The 17,410-nt window shown below is 38.5% G+C and overlaps 1 protein-coding gene across 2 annotated transcripts in view; it reads left to right on the forward strand.

Annotated features, from left to right (window-relative positions):
* RGL1 (ral guanine nucleotide dissociation stimulator like 1) overlaps positions 1 to 17,410 on the forward strand; it is a 117,905-nt gene that overhangs the window by 38,986 nt on the left and 61,509 nt on the right. The gene's annotated exons all lie outside the window — the stretch shown is intronic.

The following is a 17,410-nucleotide window of genomic DNA, read 5'->3' on the forward strand; positions in this document are numbered from 1 at the left end:
TTGATGGGGAAAAAATCACTTATCTTTGTGAGTCTTCTGTATCATCTTTTTAAATTTCTTTTATTTTGTAAAATATAAATGCAATTCACTTTAAAAACTTTAATAGAATAGAGACCAACTCACACAACTAAAAATATAAACTTGTGGAAGGGGGGATGTATCTTATATCAAGAGCCACTGGTTTACTCATCTTCTGCTTCATCTTACAGTACATCCAATGCAATGACTAGGATTAAATGAATAAATGGTTTGTTGTGTAGACAGAAATCCATATCTCTCATACAAGAGTTGCTGTGTACAATTGGAGACAGAGTAGAGCCATGAAATGGATACCCATAGCCTTTAGGGCTAGATGAAATTACCCTATAATCTCCAGCATTACTAATTAGAGAACTTGCTTTCTATACATTATTTATATACAAAGCATAGGCTGCATACTGGATTGTGTTTTGGCCCAACAAGGCATTTGAGAAAGCTTTCCTACATTTCTACACATGGATTTCAGACTATGATACCAGACAAGCAGCAAAAGCATTTGTGAGAAGACATATACTGTACTCACTTTCACTGGAGTAAATGTTCTTCCTACAGAACATTTTCACTCTGAGATGATTATTATCAGTGATTGCTCTAAACACTTTAAAGATAGAACTACTTGTTCCTTTGGGAAGCATGTGTTCTCTTACCTCGTTTTTTTGATGCAGAATGAATGCAGGGATGGAGTGTGTAACAGAGGAGACTGCTCAGAGGATGGAAGTCAAATCTTCCTTTGCTTGAGTTCATTAAGTCTTTCCTGATACGTTTTAGACTTAAGACCTTCCACCATTCTTGTAGCCCGTCTTTGGACCCGTTCAATTTTGTCAATATCTTTTTGTAGGTGAGGTCTCCAGAACTGAACACAGTATTCAAAATGTGGTCTCACCAGCACTCTATATAGCGGGATCATAATCTCCCTCTTCCTGCTTATTATACCTCTAGCTAGGATGCTTGGCTGCATAGCTAGAGGTATAACAAGTATAACGTATCAGGAAAGACTTAATGAACTCAATCTGTATAGTCTGGAGGACAGAACGAAAAGGGGGGGCATGATCGAAACATTTAAATATGTTAAAGGGTTAAATAAGGTCCAGGAGGGAAGTGTTTTTAAGAGGAAAGTGAACAAGAACAAGGGGACACAATCTGAAGTTAGTTGGGGGAAAGATCAAAAGCAACATGAGAAAATATTATTTCACTGAAAGAGTAGTAGATCCTTGGAACAAACTTCCAGCAGACGTGGTAGATAAATCCACAGTAACTGAATTTAAACATGCCTGGGATAAACATATATCCACCCTAAGATAAAATACAGAAAATAGTATAAGGGGAGGCTAGATGGACCATGAGGTCTTTTTCTGCCGTCAGACTTCTATGTTTCTATGCTTGAGTCTGCTTGCTATGTTTCTCAGTACCTTCATTGGTTCAGTTTCCTGGTATCACTTCTTGGCTTGTAGAAACAATTACATTTGCAGACATTTGTAATTGTGATCAAAAAAGAGCACGGTCACACAAAAATTAAGACTTACTTTCCCGTCATCTTTTTCTTGATGGAGGAATACTGACAGATTCCTATTTGCACGGAAATATGAGAGAGTATCATTGAGGTTATGAACAAATATTCATAGTGCTGGGCTAATAATTTTCAGGGGATTTTTTTTTACTCTTGAAGAAAAGTTGCTATTTTTAATAATAGAATAAAAGTAGTCCTTGACTTGTGACCATTCACTTAACAACCAGAGAGAATTATAGTTGGACTGAAGTCAGAATGGAAAAGACGCAAGGAAAGGTTGGCAGAGCTGCCTGATCTTTTATAATACACTTATTTCCTTCCCCCCCCCTTTCTGATATATCCCTCTGTCTACCTTCCAACACATTAGATCAGTGATAGCAAACCTTTTTTGTCCTTGGGTGCTGAAGATGCATGCTTCTGTGTGCTATCACGTACATGCAAGTGCCCTCACCCATAATTCAATGCCTGGAAAGAACGAAAACAGCCTGGAGGCTCTTTGGAGGCTGGGAACAGACTGTTTCCTGACTTCTGGTGGGCCCAGTAAACCCATTTTTACCCTCCCCGGGCTCATTCCCTCCCTGCCCCCTGGAGGCCCTCTGCAAGCCAAAAATGCCCTCCCACACAAACCGAAAATCAACTGGCCAGTGCACACGTGTGCTGGAGCTGAGCTAGGACAATGGCTCACGTACTGTCAGGTATGGCTCTACATGCCACCTGTGGCACACATGCCATGGGTTCGCCATCACTTCATTATATTGTCAGAATAGTTAGGAAAAGGGTAAAAAGTGGTATTGGAGAGGGGGAGAAGCTTAGTTCTAAGCTGCCAGTCCTGATGCGTTCTTGGAGAATGAGTAGCCTACATATCCCTGTCACATTATTTTAAGAAAAAATGCTGCAAGAGGATTGTAGTTACTCTTTAAAAAAGCATGCTAAATGCTTGCCAGATATTTTTAATCCACTGTTGGAAAAGTTGAGTCAAACTGTTGCAGTGGTTAAAGTATCAGACTGGAAACAGAGAGACAAATCCCACATTTGGGACAAAGTCAATTAGGTGATCTTGGGCCAGTCCCTTTCTCTCAGCCCTAAGAAGGAGGCAATGGCAAACCACTTTCAAATTATTGCCAAGAAAACTCCAATAACTTCTCCAGGCAGTTGCCAGGAATCAAGACTGACTTGAAGGCACTGAAAAACACACAGTGAGCCCTGGTGGCGCAGTGGTTAGAGTGCAGTATTGTAAGCTGCTTCTGCTGACTGCTGGCGGTAGTTCACCAGTTCAAATCTCACCAGACTCAAGGTTGACTCAGCCTTCCATACTTCCGAGGTGGGTAAAATGAGGACCCAGATTGTTGGGGGCGATATTCTTACTCTGTAAACCGCTTAGAGAGGGCTGTAAAGCACTGTGAAGTGGTATATATAAGTGCCAGTGCTAGTGCTATTGATTTGGAATAGTAGAAATTCATAACAGGTGAAGAGCATCTCCACGGAACTTTGAGTTAAATAACAGTGAAATGTAAAAGAAAGAAGAGAATTCTTTAAAAACAACATGACTTTCTTGACCTTCAATGAGGTATCATATGTTCTTCATTCCTAAGTCCTGCTGATGGAAAATTGCCCTTCAGCTATAGAAGTGCCCTTTGAAAAGCAATCAATGTGGTTTACTTGTAGGTGGACAGCTGGCCAAGAAGCAAACCCAAAAATCCCCTCTTGCTTTCAGGAATCATGTCAGAAAAGAGACAGTCTCTGCTGATTGAATCCAGATTGAGCTGTTTCCTGTTAGCGTGCTAACTCAGCCTGCCGTGTCTTATTCCACAAGTCAGTGTTATTGAATGGTTGCCTGACAAGGCTCTCTTAAAAATTTGGGGGCAGAACTGCTTTAATAACGCAGACCAAAATTATGCCTTAGATGTTCCTTCAAATGACTTCAAGCATATTGTTGTTGGTAGCTGATAAAATGTACTTTTATTTTTTTAAGCACACAAACCCAAGGAAACATTTTTAATGTCTTCCCCCACAGTGTAGCATTCCTTTCCTCTAGAAAACCATCAAAGCCCAAGTCTGAATACTTTCGGGAAAAGCTTTACTCAAGTTTCTGCTTGACCCAGAATTAAATATCCAGGTCTGGTAACCAGAATTCTGAATGGCATTTTGGGGTGCATGCATAAGGTGGGTGCTATTTATGTGTCCTAACTACCAAGCCTTATTGAGCAAAGTTATGAACTGAACTAATGAATTAAATGGGAATGTAGGATGAAGTATATCTAAAGCTTATTGGAATGTTTTTATTTTATTTATTGATTGATTGATTGATTGATTTAGAAGATTTATATGGCTGCCCACTCACTCTCAGTGACTCTGGGCATCAGTATTAAAGCCACATTCTGATTTTTTTATTTCTACAAAGAGAAGAAATATAGTAGGAAAATAGGGATACGATGCAGAGGAAGAAAAAAAATTCGCATGTTAGTTGTATACACATTTAATCACAGACCTAATGGCTTGATAAATGTTGGAGATTGTGGCACAGAAAGAAGGGATCTTAAATCCTGTCTCTGATGCAGTAGTCATGACTGTCTGCAGTAAAAATTACCATTGGGAAGCTGAAAATATTAAAACACCATGTCAGACCAATACATTTTACTAAAAGACATTCATTAGATGCATTGGATGGCTGGGCTGTTGTGAGATTTAAATTAGGATGAGGTGGGAGGAAGGGAGGACAAGACAGCTTATGCCGACCCAGGTTACATGTTTAAGAGAGTGCAAGTATCTTATAAATTCATAATTGTAAGGTCTTACAAACCCATTGTATATGTTGAGAGGATCTGAAGTTGCCTGAAAACCTTTGAGGTATGTGAGTGAATCTCGTTTGATGGTGGTGTTAACATTTTCCAAAATGGTTACTTTTGAAGTCTTTAATAGAAAGTCCAGTCCTTACTGACCTCCAGATTTCTTAGAGGTCAGTAAGGGGCGAGCATAAGTGCACTAGTGTGCCTTCCGTCCCCTGTCCAATTGTCTCTCCTATATTTTATATATCTTTTCTCCCATCCATATATCCTTCTTCTACTCTTTTTTTAAAAATTCTTTTTATTGTTTTCTTAAGTACATATATCACAAGTTGTTTGTTCCATAAACAGATCTTATCCAACTTTTTTACCTGTTACAATCGTTCTTAGTTAAGTTAGGTCTTAAAAATAACATTATCTTAATACTATGCAATAATAAGCAACATAAAAGCATTTGAAAGGTATTTGTTGTTTACAATTTGTACTGCAATTTTGTATCCTGTTATATAAGAATTTTTTTCTGAATCCATTCGTGCCAATTACACCACTTGCTTTTAAATTCGTTAATTCTATTTCCCTTAAGTAAGTTTGTCATCTCATCCATCTCTGCGCATGAATATATCTTATCTATTATTAGATTTACATTGGGGATCTGTTCACTTCTCCATGTTTGTGCTATTGCAATTCTAGTCGCTGTGTTTATATGTGTCAGTAGGAAGAGTGTTTGCCTTGAGTATGGTCTTTTCCAAATTCCAAGAAGCATGCCCTCGGGTGAATACTCTATTTCTTCCTTTGTAATTTCCTTGAGCCAATTATGGATAGTTTTCAAGGTCTTTTGAATTTTCGGGCAGGACCACCACATATGGAAAAAAGTGCCTTTTTCTTTTTTACATTTCCAGCATATGTTTTGTAGTGCTGGATAGATCTTGGCTAATCTCGCCGGTGGAAGGTACCACCTGTAGAAGAGCTTGTAATAATTTTCTTTATATGAAGATGATAGGGTAATTTTGGTTATTGCATTCCATGTTTTTTCCCATTCCGCTATATGGATTTCTCTTTGTATATTTTTCTCCCAAGCTACCATAGGGTTTTTAATCACTTCCTTTTCCTTGTCCTGTTCTAATAGAATCTGATATAATTTAGTTATCTGTTTGTCCTCGCCTCCTGTTAGTATCTTATCTAGGGTTTGAGTGGAGATTGCTATGCCTGGTGTTTGTTTATCCTTATTGTATCTAGATTTGATTTGTGTATATGTCCACCAGTCAATCTTGTAGTTTTGTGACTCCAATTCTTGTCTAGTTTTTAGGTCACCATTTGGGTGTAGGATTTCTTTATAGCTGATAATCTTAGTTGGGTCTATTAGATTTGGATGTGTTATAGCTTCCATAGTGGATAGCCATCTGGGAATTTTATTGTAAAAGGTTTTTTTAATCTCGTACCATGTTTTAAGGAGCGATTTTCTTATCAGATGTTTATTGAAGGTGGTTAGTTTTGGTTTTTCATCTTTCCATATGTAGGCATGCCAGCCCATCTGTAGATCATGCCCTTCCAATACCAGTATTTTTTTATTTGTAAGGTTAATCCACTCCTTTATCCATGTTAGGCTCGCTGCCCTGTAGTATTGTTTTAGATCCGGAAGTCCTAATCCTCCTCTACTTTTTGAGTCTTGGAGATACCTAAATTTGATTCTTGGCTTCTTATTGTGCCAGATAAATTTGGAAAAAAATTTGTTGATCTCGTTAAAGAATTTTTGTTCAATATTAATGGGGGCAACTTGAAAAAGATAGAGAAATTTTGGCAGAATGTTCATTTTTATCACGGCAATTCTGCCTAGCATGGACAATTGCAGGTCTTTCCATTTTTCCAAATTTTTATTTGTTTCTTGTAAAAGTTTATTATAATTGTCCTTTTTGAGAGATGCCATTTTATTTGATGTTATTAACCCTAAATATTTAATTCTTTTTGTAGTTTGTAAGTTTGTAGATTCTTCCAATTTCTTGACTTGTTTTACTTCTACTGGTTCCTCTTTATATAAATTTTGGTAGTAGTCCTGTACTATTTCTTTTTTCTGCTGTTCATCATATTGTAGTATTCCATTTTTATCTTCTAATTGGTAGATTAATTTATCACTTCTTGCTTTTTTAATTTTTTGAGAGAGCCATCTACCTGGCTTATTGGCCGTTTCAAAGTGTTTTTGTTTTAGACACTTAATGTTTCTGACAAGTTCTTGTTGTTCTATAGAGTTTATTTTGTATTTGGTTTCTCTTAGTGAGTTTATTGTTTGATTGTTTGTGGGATCTTGTTGAAGGGTTTTTTCCAGGCTCACTATTCTATTTGTATAGTGATTATATTCTGCTTTTTCTTCTTTTAATTTTTTGGCTGAGTATGATATTGTTATCCCTCTCGTGTATGCCTTTAGTGTGTCCCACAATATTTGTGTTGTGGTGGGTTGTTTTCTATTTTCTTCCAAGAATAATTTTATTTCTTTATTAATCGTCTTTATATATTTCTCATCTTGGAGTAAGTTTGTGTTCAATGACCATCTCCTGTATTCTTTTTTTTCCCCTTGCCAGATTATTGTTATCGGGTTGTGGTCAGCCCATGTATTTGGTTCTATTTCTAGAGATTTTATTGACTTATGTAGTCTCTTGCTTAACCAGACCATATCTATTCTTGATAATGAATTATGTGGTATTGAATGGAAGGTAAATTGTTTATCTTTAGGGTGTCTCAATCTCCACATATCTGTTAAATCTAATTCCTCTGTCATTTTATTGAACGTATTAGGTAATGTGGGTCTTTTCATTTTGCTTTTATTTCCTGTTTTGTGATCTATATTTGGATCTACAATTCCATTGTAGTCTCCTACCATACAAATATTCGTGTAATTGGTTTGAAGCAGAATTTGATGAATTTTTTTATAAAATTGTTTTAGTTCTTGATTTGGGGCATATATATTCACCAATAATATATTTTCTCCTACAATTTCGATTTCCGTCATTGTATATCTTCCTTTGGGATCGGTTTTTATTTCTATTGGTTTTAATTCTTTTTTCACATATGTGGCTACTCCTCTTTTTTTTCATTTTCATCTAATGATGCATGTAGTTCTCCCAATTTAGTATATTCTAGAAATTTCTTATGGGCCAATTTAATGTGTACTTCTTGTAGACATATTATTTGTGCTTTCTGGCCAAGGAGTTTGGAAAAGACCTTTTTTCTCTTACAGTTGTTGTTAAGACCATTTATATTTATTGAGATCAATTTGGTATCTGAAGACATTTAATTCGGTGTCCCCCTCAGGGGAGAAGAAAGTTAGTTTTGCTTATCTGCTGCAGCTGCCATTTGGGATCTAGTCTTGGTTCCTTCCTCTTTCCCTTTCTCCTTCCCTAATTCCTCTGAACTTATTTGGTCTTGTTTCCTTTCTATTTGTCCTTCTGTTTCTATTTCCTCTTCTTTACTTGATTCTAATCTGTCTCCACTCTCTATTTCTGAGTCTAGGGTGGTTATACGTTCATATATCTCCTGTGCCTTTTCTGGGTTATCGATTTTCCCCCTTCTTCCCTCTATTTTTATCATCATTCCCTCTGGTGTTATCCATCTAAATGTTATTTCTTTTTTGTTCAAGAGGGAAGCTAGGCTTTTGTATTCTCTTCTTCGTTCTCTGATCTTTCTGGGAATTTGTTTTAGGATGTTTAGTTCTCTACCTTTGTACAGTGGAACCCCGACATAAGAGCTGCTCTACTTAAGAGCAACTCGAGATAAGAGCTGGGAGGGGAGAGATATTTTTGTTCTACTTACAAGCCCAAATTCGAGATACAAGCGCCAAGGAGCTGTCTCCTGAAGCCAAACGCTAACTTCCGCGTTCGGCTTCAGGAGACAGCTGTGAAGCGGCGCACGTGTTTTAAAAGGTTGCAGCCGGCCTGGGGGGCTCGGGGGGTGCTTGCAGCTTTCTTTCTTGCTCTTTTTCTTTCTCTCTTTTACCTTCCCGTCCTCTATTTCTTCTTTTCTTTCTCCTTCCCACCTTCTTCCCTCCCTCCCTCCCTTCACTCATTCCTCTCTTACTCTCCCCTTTCATAAGTTTCCTTGCTTCCTTCCTCTGTTCCTGTCCCTTCCCCCTTTCTTTCTTTCTTTCTTTCTTTCTTTCTTTCTTTCTTTCTTTCTTGCTTTTTTCTTTCTCTCTTTTACCTTCCCTTCCTCTATTTCTTCTTTTCTTTCTCCTTCCCACCTTCTTCCCTCCCTCCCTCCCTTCACTCATTCCTCTCTTACTCTCCCCTTTCATAAGTTTCCTTGCTTCCTTCCTCTGTTCCTGTCCCTTCCCTCTTTCCTTCCTTCCTTCCCACCCTCCGTCCATTCATTCACCCATTCCTCTCTTGATCGCTTAAAGCCGGTCCCTGGTGCAAAAAGGGTTGGGGACCTCTGTCCTACAGGATTGGGTGGCAGAGAAGTTGAACATATGTAAATTTAAAAGTTTAAGAAAGTTTACAAGTTAAGTGAAAGAAACTTCATTATTCATTTATATGTACATGTACATTTCTTCATTAAAAACATGTCTTTCTGCATAATTTAGACTAACTTTGTGAGTTTTTTGAGGGCTGGAACCAATTAAAATTATTTACATTAATTCCTATGGGGAAAAGTCGTTCGAGATAAGAGCTGCTCGACTTAAGAGCCCAGGTCCGGAACGAATTAAACTCGTATCTCGAGGTACCACTGTACATCATTTTCCCTTCTCTAGAGGCTGCATATACCCTGTCCCTTGTGATCTTTCTAGAGAATCTTAGATGTATCTCCCTCGGTAATCGGTGTCTTCTCGCATAATTCGTATTAATTCTGTAAATTTCAACTAATTCACTTACCACCTCCTCTCTGTTAGTTCGTAATATTCCTGAAATTATTGTTGTCATAATCTCCCCCAGATTTTCATTTTCTGCTTCCACTACATTTTGGAATCTTAGGAAATATGATGATCTCTCCAATTCCAACTGGATGAGGGAGTTTTCCAATTCTCTATGTGACTCTATAAATTTTTGATCTACCTGTTCCAATTTTTTTTCATGTTGTTCAGTCTTTTTTCTACTATTATTATTTTTTCTTCATTTTTTTGTGTTTCCGCTTGAGCGGATTCTATTTTATTTTCTAATCTCCGTATATCAGTTTTTAATTCCACATGATTATTTGTGATCAACTCCTGCAGTTTCAGCATTGTCTCTTGCATTACTGTTAAAGTTTTGTTCATATTTTGCATCAATAATGAAGTATCTTTTTCTTTATCTACGTTCAACATCTCATCGATTTGCCTTTGAGTGGCAGGAGAGGCTATATTTGTTGTTGTTGTCATAGGTGTGCTTTTTTTACTCCCTCTGGGTTGATAATTGGCCATCTCTTTTAAGATCTGTTCTTGCTTTTCTAGGATGGCAAGTATTCTATTCCAAATCACCATAAAAATATCTATACAAATTAATATTCTATATGAGTTGATTAAATAGTTAACCAGTTGACAGGTAATATGTTAATTAATTTTGGTTTCTAGTATTAATTTCTATAAATTCTAAATTACAAATAGCAATATAAATATTATTATATAAAGTAATAAGTGAAACAGTTAAAAAATTGCTTACTTTAACTATTGATATCACAATTCAATTCTAATTCTTATCTATATTCTATATTTATCTATATTCTATATTTGTCTATCTATATAGGGTTCATAAAGGAAACAGTTGAAGCAGTTCAAATTTTACACTGATAATATATTTTAAATTTCTAAATTTTTTATATCTATCTATAGAGTAAGGAAAATAGTACTAAAAGGGAAGAAAAGAAAAGAAAAAAGAAAAGGGGAAACAAAGTAATATCTTAAAGAGATACTGTAAATAATATTCAATTCTAACTCTAAGTCTTAGTGTCTACTTTATATATCTATCTATGTCTGTATCTATATCCTATCTACCTTTATATCAAATAGTTAAGAAGGAGAGAGAAGTGAGAAAAGGGCAGGAAAATTATAAGCAAACATATGAAATACGGGAGATGTTATATCTTCATTTCCCTTGTTACTTGTTGTTTAGGCTGTTAGGAATGTTAGGAATTGTTTGTCCAAGGTTTTCCGGGATTATAAATGTTCTAAGAAGTAGTTTAGTTGTTTGAGTTAATTGAGTATCAAGATCACTGGATACAATGTCTTTTCTTTCACTTTCACACCTCCGTCGCTGGATACAATGTCTCTTCTTTCACTTTCACCTCCCGACGCTTTCACCGCTTTCGTTACCCAGACCGGGGAAAGTGCAAGGTCTTTTGCCACGTAATAGTCAGTGCTAGCGCCTCTGTTCCAGCTCTCCCCCGGGCTTCTCTGTTCCAGGTTTCAAGGTCTCTCTAATTATTTCTCCTCAGCATCTGCTTTCTGTTGTAATGATCACGATCACAGCACTCCCTCTTTCTCTGTCAGCTCTCTCGCCCGTCTTTCAAATTTTAAACGTTATAATATTCTAATGTTCTGATATCCAGTAATAGACAGTCTTACCAAATTCCTTCTTTGTCAAATTTCACAGTTCACAGTTGTTAGCAAACATCAAACAGGGGAAGAAGAAGAAAAAGATGTGAAGGGGGTAAAAGAATTTTTCCCTCCTCTGCTCGCCCTATTTTATTGAAGTCTTTGAGTCTAGTCCCCAACTCCGCCTAGAAAAACAAAAATAGAGTATCTATGCGCTTCGATGTTATACAGTTCTATAGTTCCATAAATCCAGATTGAACACTGTCTTTTGGGGAAAAAAATATTTTAAACTCCCCTCCGAGATCGGTAGATTCTGGCTGTCCAGCCCCCGGTCAAAAAGGGCTGCTGGCTTTCGCCACTTCACCGTCGCCGCTTTTTACTGATTTCTGCAATGTTTCCTGATCTCCTATCGGGGCAGTTTATTTGAAAATTAAAGTAATTTTATATCTTCTGTAGTAAAAAAGGGGTGTTCCAATAGATTCTCCAATATGCAGTACATAGTATAGACTAAAAAAAAGTTTTTGGAAAGATCTGTGTATCTCACTTGCTTCCCTCTGCGGTGGCTCCCTGGAGTTTCAGACCCGCCATACTGGTGACAGCTGAGACAGGTGCCTCCGACCTCCGATAGAGAGGGTGTTCTTCGCACCGATCACGAAACGCCTTTAGCAATCGGTGCCCGAATAATCCCCCATCCTCCACGTCGCCCTCCAAGCAAACTGTGCCCCGAAAGAACGGAGGAAAAAAAGCAAACCCGGGGAGGAGATCCTCCCCACAGCTGCTTCACTCCTGTCGCCAACCCGGAAGTCCCCTCTTATACTCTTCATTGATGTATTCTATTCTCATATCTCTTCTTCTATCCCTTCCCTGATATTTACTACTACACGTTTTTATTCTCTTTAACTTTCAATTTGTATTGGACAAAATAAATAAACAAACAAACAGACAGACAGGCAGATAAACAAATAAATAAATAAAGTCCTCTTGTACGGAGCTGAAGTGATATCTGATATGATGTTGTCTTTGTTTTTGAGCCCTGATGTCAAACTTGTGACTTTTAATTCTTTTGTACAAAGTTTTCTTGTTTGTCCTACATAGAATCCAGAGGGGGATTGTTGGCAGTTGGTGGCATACAGTATATCACATTGGAGGAAAAGCATGTGAAGATGTCCTTAATCTTGTATATGAAATTGTTGGGACAGCTGCGAGTGCTGTTGGTCTAAATGTGGAGGCAAATAGACATCTGGATTTGCTGCAGGGACGGATCCCCATGTTAGCACCATTGTCCTATTTCTTATTGCTAGAATCTGCTTTAGATTGGATGCCTGCCTGTTGACTGGAGCCCAGATCCTTTCCCCCTCAACTTTGACAGAGCAAAAACTAATGGACAAAGAGAGTGAGTATTCAGGAAGAATTGCTGGTGCCTTTTGAAGTATTAAACAGAATACCCTACGATATCAGACTATCAATCCTGGGTCTTGAAAGCTTAGAACTACGAGGCCTAAAACACGATCTAAGTATTGCCCACAAGATCATATGCTGCAATGTTCTACCTGTAAATGACTACTTCAGCTTCAATCGCAACAACACAAGAGCACGCAATAGATTCAAACTTAATATTAACTGCTCCAAACTTGACTGTAAAAAATATGACTTCAGCAACTGAGTTGTTGAAGCGTGGAACTCATTACCTGACTCAGTAGTGTCAACCCCTAACCCCCAACATTTTTCCCTTAGACTATCCACGATTGACCTCTCCAGGTTCCTAAGAGGTCAGTAAGGGGCGTACATAAGTGCACTAGTGTGCCTTTTGTCCCCTGTCCAATTGTCTTTCCTTTATCTCATATATCATATACTATATTTTCTTCCTTTAATATATCTTCTCTATTTTTACATATCTTTATATATATTACTTCATGTCTATTCTCTTCCATATGTATTGTGTATTGGACAAATGAATAAATAAAAATATATAGTTGTATGAATTTGTACATCATTGTAAAATGTGGAAAGCTATGTTTTAATCTTTTATGGTGAAATTGTGGAAAAACCTTTCATGTTGCTTTTCTCATTTTGCCATGAAAACAAATATGGAAGGCAGCTCTGCACCTTTTACAACAACATGCAAATTCACAAAACTGCATACAATAGTGACTGTATTTCACAGGAATGGAAAAGACCCTTTCATCTCCCATACAGTCTTGATGCTGTAGCAGAAACTGGAGAATAAACAAGAGTGAGATCTTTGAGCTTTTCTCAGTTGGATTTCTCTCTTATAACATATGCATGGGTGCTCTTCATAATCTTAAGTACTAGTGATGGGTCCTCACTTGAGAGATTGCTTGTATCTTCTAGACCTTGCTGCCTTAAAATATTGCCCGACAGTGTTTCTTTTCCAGAATCTCCTACCACTAAAGGGATGGGCATATGTGCCCCATTTCTAAGAATATAATTTGGAAATCAAATTTATAAAATAATTTGATGAAAAAATTGTGGAAAAAATATTAAATGCCTCACCCCCTAGATCTTGCCTAACTACTTATGTACTCCCTTTTTCTTCCTCTCTTTGCTCTTTTGTTCTCAGATCTCATCTCCCCAGACTGGTTTATTCATTATCTTTGTGGAAACTACATTGCTGGAAAACAAATTTGCACACAAAGTTAGCCACATGGTTAGCTGTTTATACGAACAGCTGCCCATGTGGTTTGGCTCAGCAGTACATATGCCAGGTCAGCTTCTTTATGGATTAATCTTGATGCATACATTTAATTACTGTGTCTGACACACACACACACACACACACACACACACACACAGAGAGAGAGAGAGAGAGAGAGTCATCCCTGCTATATAATACAGATACATTGAAATATATATTTTACTAAGATATGCATACAGAATCTTTATTGCATAGAAACATAGAAGTCTGACAGCAGAAAAAGACCACATGGTCCATCTAGTCTGTCAAGCTAACTGGCCTGTAGTTACCAGCTTCTTCTCTACTGCCCTTCTTGTGGATAGGCACAACACTGGCCATTCTCCAATCCTCAGGAACATCTGTTAACAGGGATTGGTTAAACAAATCAATCAGGGGGGTAGCAATGACAGATCTGAGTCCTTTAAGAACTCTGGGGTGGATGCCATCTGGACCCATTGCCTTATTTATCTTTAATCGTTCAAGTTCTTCTAAGACATCGGCTTCTAAGATCACTGGAGCTGAATCCGTACAGCTGGAAGCAATGCTATATCCCTCTATAGTATTATTTTGTAAGGTGTCTTTTGAGAAAACTGAACAGAAGTAGCTATTGAAATGGTCAGCGATCTCCTTATTCCCATTAATGCATGGTACTAAGCTTCGTGATGCCGCAATTTTTCTTCTTCCTATCACTAATATATCTGAAGAAGGTTTTATCCCCTTCTTTACAGATTTGGCAATTTCTTCCTCTTTTGAGGCTTTAGCAGCATATATTATCTGTTTCGCCTCCTTCTGTCTCATTTTATACACCTCTCTATCAGCTATACTTCCAGACTCTTTATGCCTCCTATAGGCAGCCTTTTTTTCATTGACTATAGCCCTTACATCATTGCTAAACCATAGCGGTTTCTTCTTCCTTTTACCTTTAGTTATTTGTCTTACATATAGTCCAGTGGCTTTTAAGATGGCCCTTTTTAATACAGTCCACTGGGTGCTCGCTCCTGCCATTTTATCCCCCCCCCTTTAATTAATTATTTAAATATTCCCCCATTGCATTAAAATTTGTTTTTCTGAAATCCAATACTTTGGTTGCAGTATAGTATTGCTCACAATCAGTTTTTACATCAAACCACAAACATAGATGGTCACTGCAACCTAAATTTTCTCCCACCTTAACCTCTGAAACCCAATTCCCATTCGTAAAAACTAACAAAATGCACAAACAACATCTCCAAGGATCTTTCCAACTCTGCTATTTTGTTACTGTGTTACTAGCTTCCAGTGAGCTGGAAGTTGTGAGCTCATTTTACTAGGTGCTTAAACGTGAAAGACTGTCTTCTGCAGACTTAGCATGACTGATCTATTTATCTACAAGCATTTTATTTACTTGGAATGAGAAGTTTCAGAAAGTCTTTCTTGCCTAATTTTCTAAATTATCTTTGATTCCTATAGAAAAATAATATATAATTCCTTCGCTCATATTCAAATTAGTTATGACTATAGAATACTGTATTATTATTATTATTTATTAGATTTGTATGCCGCCCCTCTCCGCAGACTCGGGGTGGCTCACAACAGTGATAAAGAACAATATGTATTGACAAATCTAATAATTTAAAATCTAAAATAGCAATTGTACATTTAAAAAATCTAAAAACAAGGAACCCCAATATAAAAAACATACATACAGTCATATCATGCACTAAAACTACATAGGCATGGGGAGATGTCTCAGTTCCGCCACGCTTGATGACAGAGGTGGGTTTTGAGGAGTTTACGAAAGGCAAGGAGGGTAGGGGCAGTTCTAATCTCTGGAGGGAGCTGATTCCAGAGGGTCGGAGCCGCCACAGAGAAGACTCTTCCCCTGGGTCCCGCCAGATGACATTGTTTAGTCAACGGGACCCGGAGAAGGCCAACTCTGTGGGACCTGACCGGTCGCTGGGATTCATACGGCAGAAGGCGGTCTCGCAGGTATCCTGGTCCGGTGCCATGAAGGGCTTTATAGGTAATAACCAACACTTTGAATTGTGACCGGAAACTGATCGGCAACCAGTGCAGACTGCGGAGTGTTGGAGTAACATGGGCATATTTGGAAAATCCCATGATTGCTCTCGCAGCTGCATTCTGCACGATCTGAAGTTTCCGAACATTCTTCAAAGGTAGTCCCATGTAGAGAGCATTACAGTAGTCGAGCCTCGAGGTGATGAGGGCATGAGTGACTGTGAGCAACGACTCCCGGTCCAAATAGGGCTGCAACTGGTGCACCAGGCGAACCTGGGCAAATACCCCCCTCACCACAGCTGAAAGATGTTTCTCTAATGTGAGCTGTGGATCGAGGAGGACACCCAAGTTGCGGACCCTCTCTGAGGGGGTCAATAATTCCTCCCCCAGGGTGATGGACGGACAGATGGAATTGTCCTTGGGAGGCAAAACCCACAGCCACTCCGTCTTATCAGGGTTGAGTTTGATTAATTGCTTTTATTTGATGAAATATTGTACACCAATCTTGGTTAACGGATTAGGGTTCTCCATACTTCTTTCCTTTCGTAATTCATTGCAACGCAGATTCGTTATCCATCTAATTTTTTGAAATGAAATCTTACTATGCTGAACCACTGGAGGAAAAAAAAAAGCCTGCTAATAATTTAACAAGGGATGAAACTAGAAAATGCAGTATAATGTCTGATCCCTGAAATACAAACAAGTGAAGAATGTAACATTGCAACCATGGGTTTATTTGGATTATCTCGGATTTGGGGAGTGAAACCTGGGATGCCTAGAATCATGGTAAAATAATAAACTTCTAGATTTATTTTACAGAAAAAGAAGAAAGAAAGCTTGGGGGAAATTTAGCTCCTCAAGAAAAGAAAAATCATGATTAAAATGTTTTTTCCTGGTTTCCATCAAGCAAGCTTTGCTATGTTGAGCGAGGTTCTTTATCATTCTAAGATGTAAAACATGTGTGGATGGAATTAAGCAGCTCAGGTAGGAATGTTGCAAAATGGTATGGGACTTAATGTAATTGCTACAAACCCATCTGCTCTCTTGAGCTCAGCTTCAGTCACAAAGCCTCACAGCTGATTAGTAGGGTATACAGCAGTTTCTCTTACCTTCCCTACCAGTTTGGAAATGTCCGTGTTGCATGTGTCACATCCGTGTTGCATGTGTCCCTCTGCACATGCGCAGAAGTCTTTGTGCATGCAGAGAGGGTTTGGTGCCAGCTGCTTTCAAGCAGCAGTGACCAGGGAACTGGTTTGGGGGTGTGGCAAGCCAGACATCACTACCAGTTTGGCAAATAGGGCCAAATTTCTGCCACCAGTTCACGCGAACCGGTCTGAACTGGTAGCAACCCAGCACTGGTTATTCAGCCCTTGAAAGCTGTTGACGCTTTCTTGGTCAATTGTGATTCTACATCCTCTGACCCACAAAATCTGCAGAATCCAGTTAGATCGCTCAGAATTTTCATAATGATCAAAAGATGTTTCAGTTAGTCTGTTTCTTTCATTTGTCGTTTGCCTCACTGTACGAACCCAGCTGCTCTGTGGTTTCACTTCTCCAGGTGTTGGTGAGCACCAGTTCTATTTTGTAAAGCTGTAAATCTTCAGACCATTTCATCATCCCTGAAAAGATATTACTTATGTGGCAGTGTTATTTCTACTAATAAGAGTTTATCCCAGCGACCAGTTAGGTCCCACAGAGTTGGCCTTCTCCAGGTCCTGTCAACTAAACAATGTCGTTTGGCGGGACCCAGGGGAAGAGCCTTCTCTGTGGCGGCCCCGACCCTTTGGAACCAACTCCCCCCAGATATCAGAGTTGCCCCCACCCTCCTAGCCTTTCGTAAGCTCCTTGAAACCCACCTCTGTCGTCAGGCATGTGGGAATTGACACTTTCCCTCC

This window comes from Erythrolamprus reginae, chromosome 3 (genome assembly GCF_031021105.1).
Source record: "Erythrolamprus reginae isolate rEryReg1 chromosome 3, rEryReg1.hap1, whole genome shotgun sequence".
Lineage (NCBI taxonomy): Eukaryota > Metazoa > Chordata > Lepidosauria > Squamata > Dipsadidae > Erythrolamprus > Erythrolamprus reginae.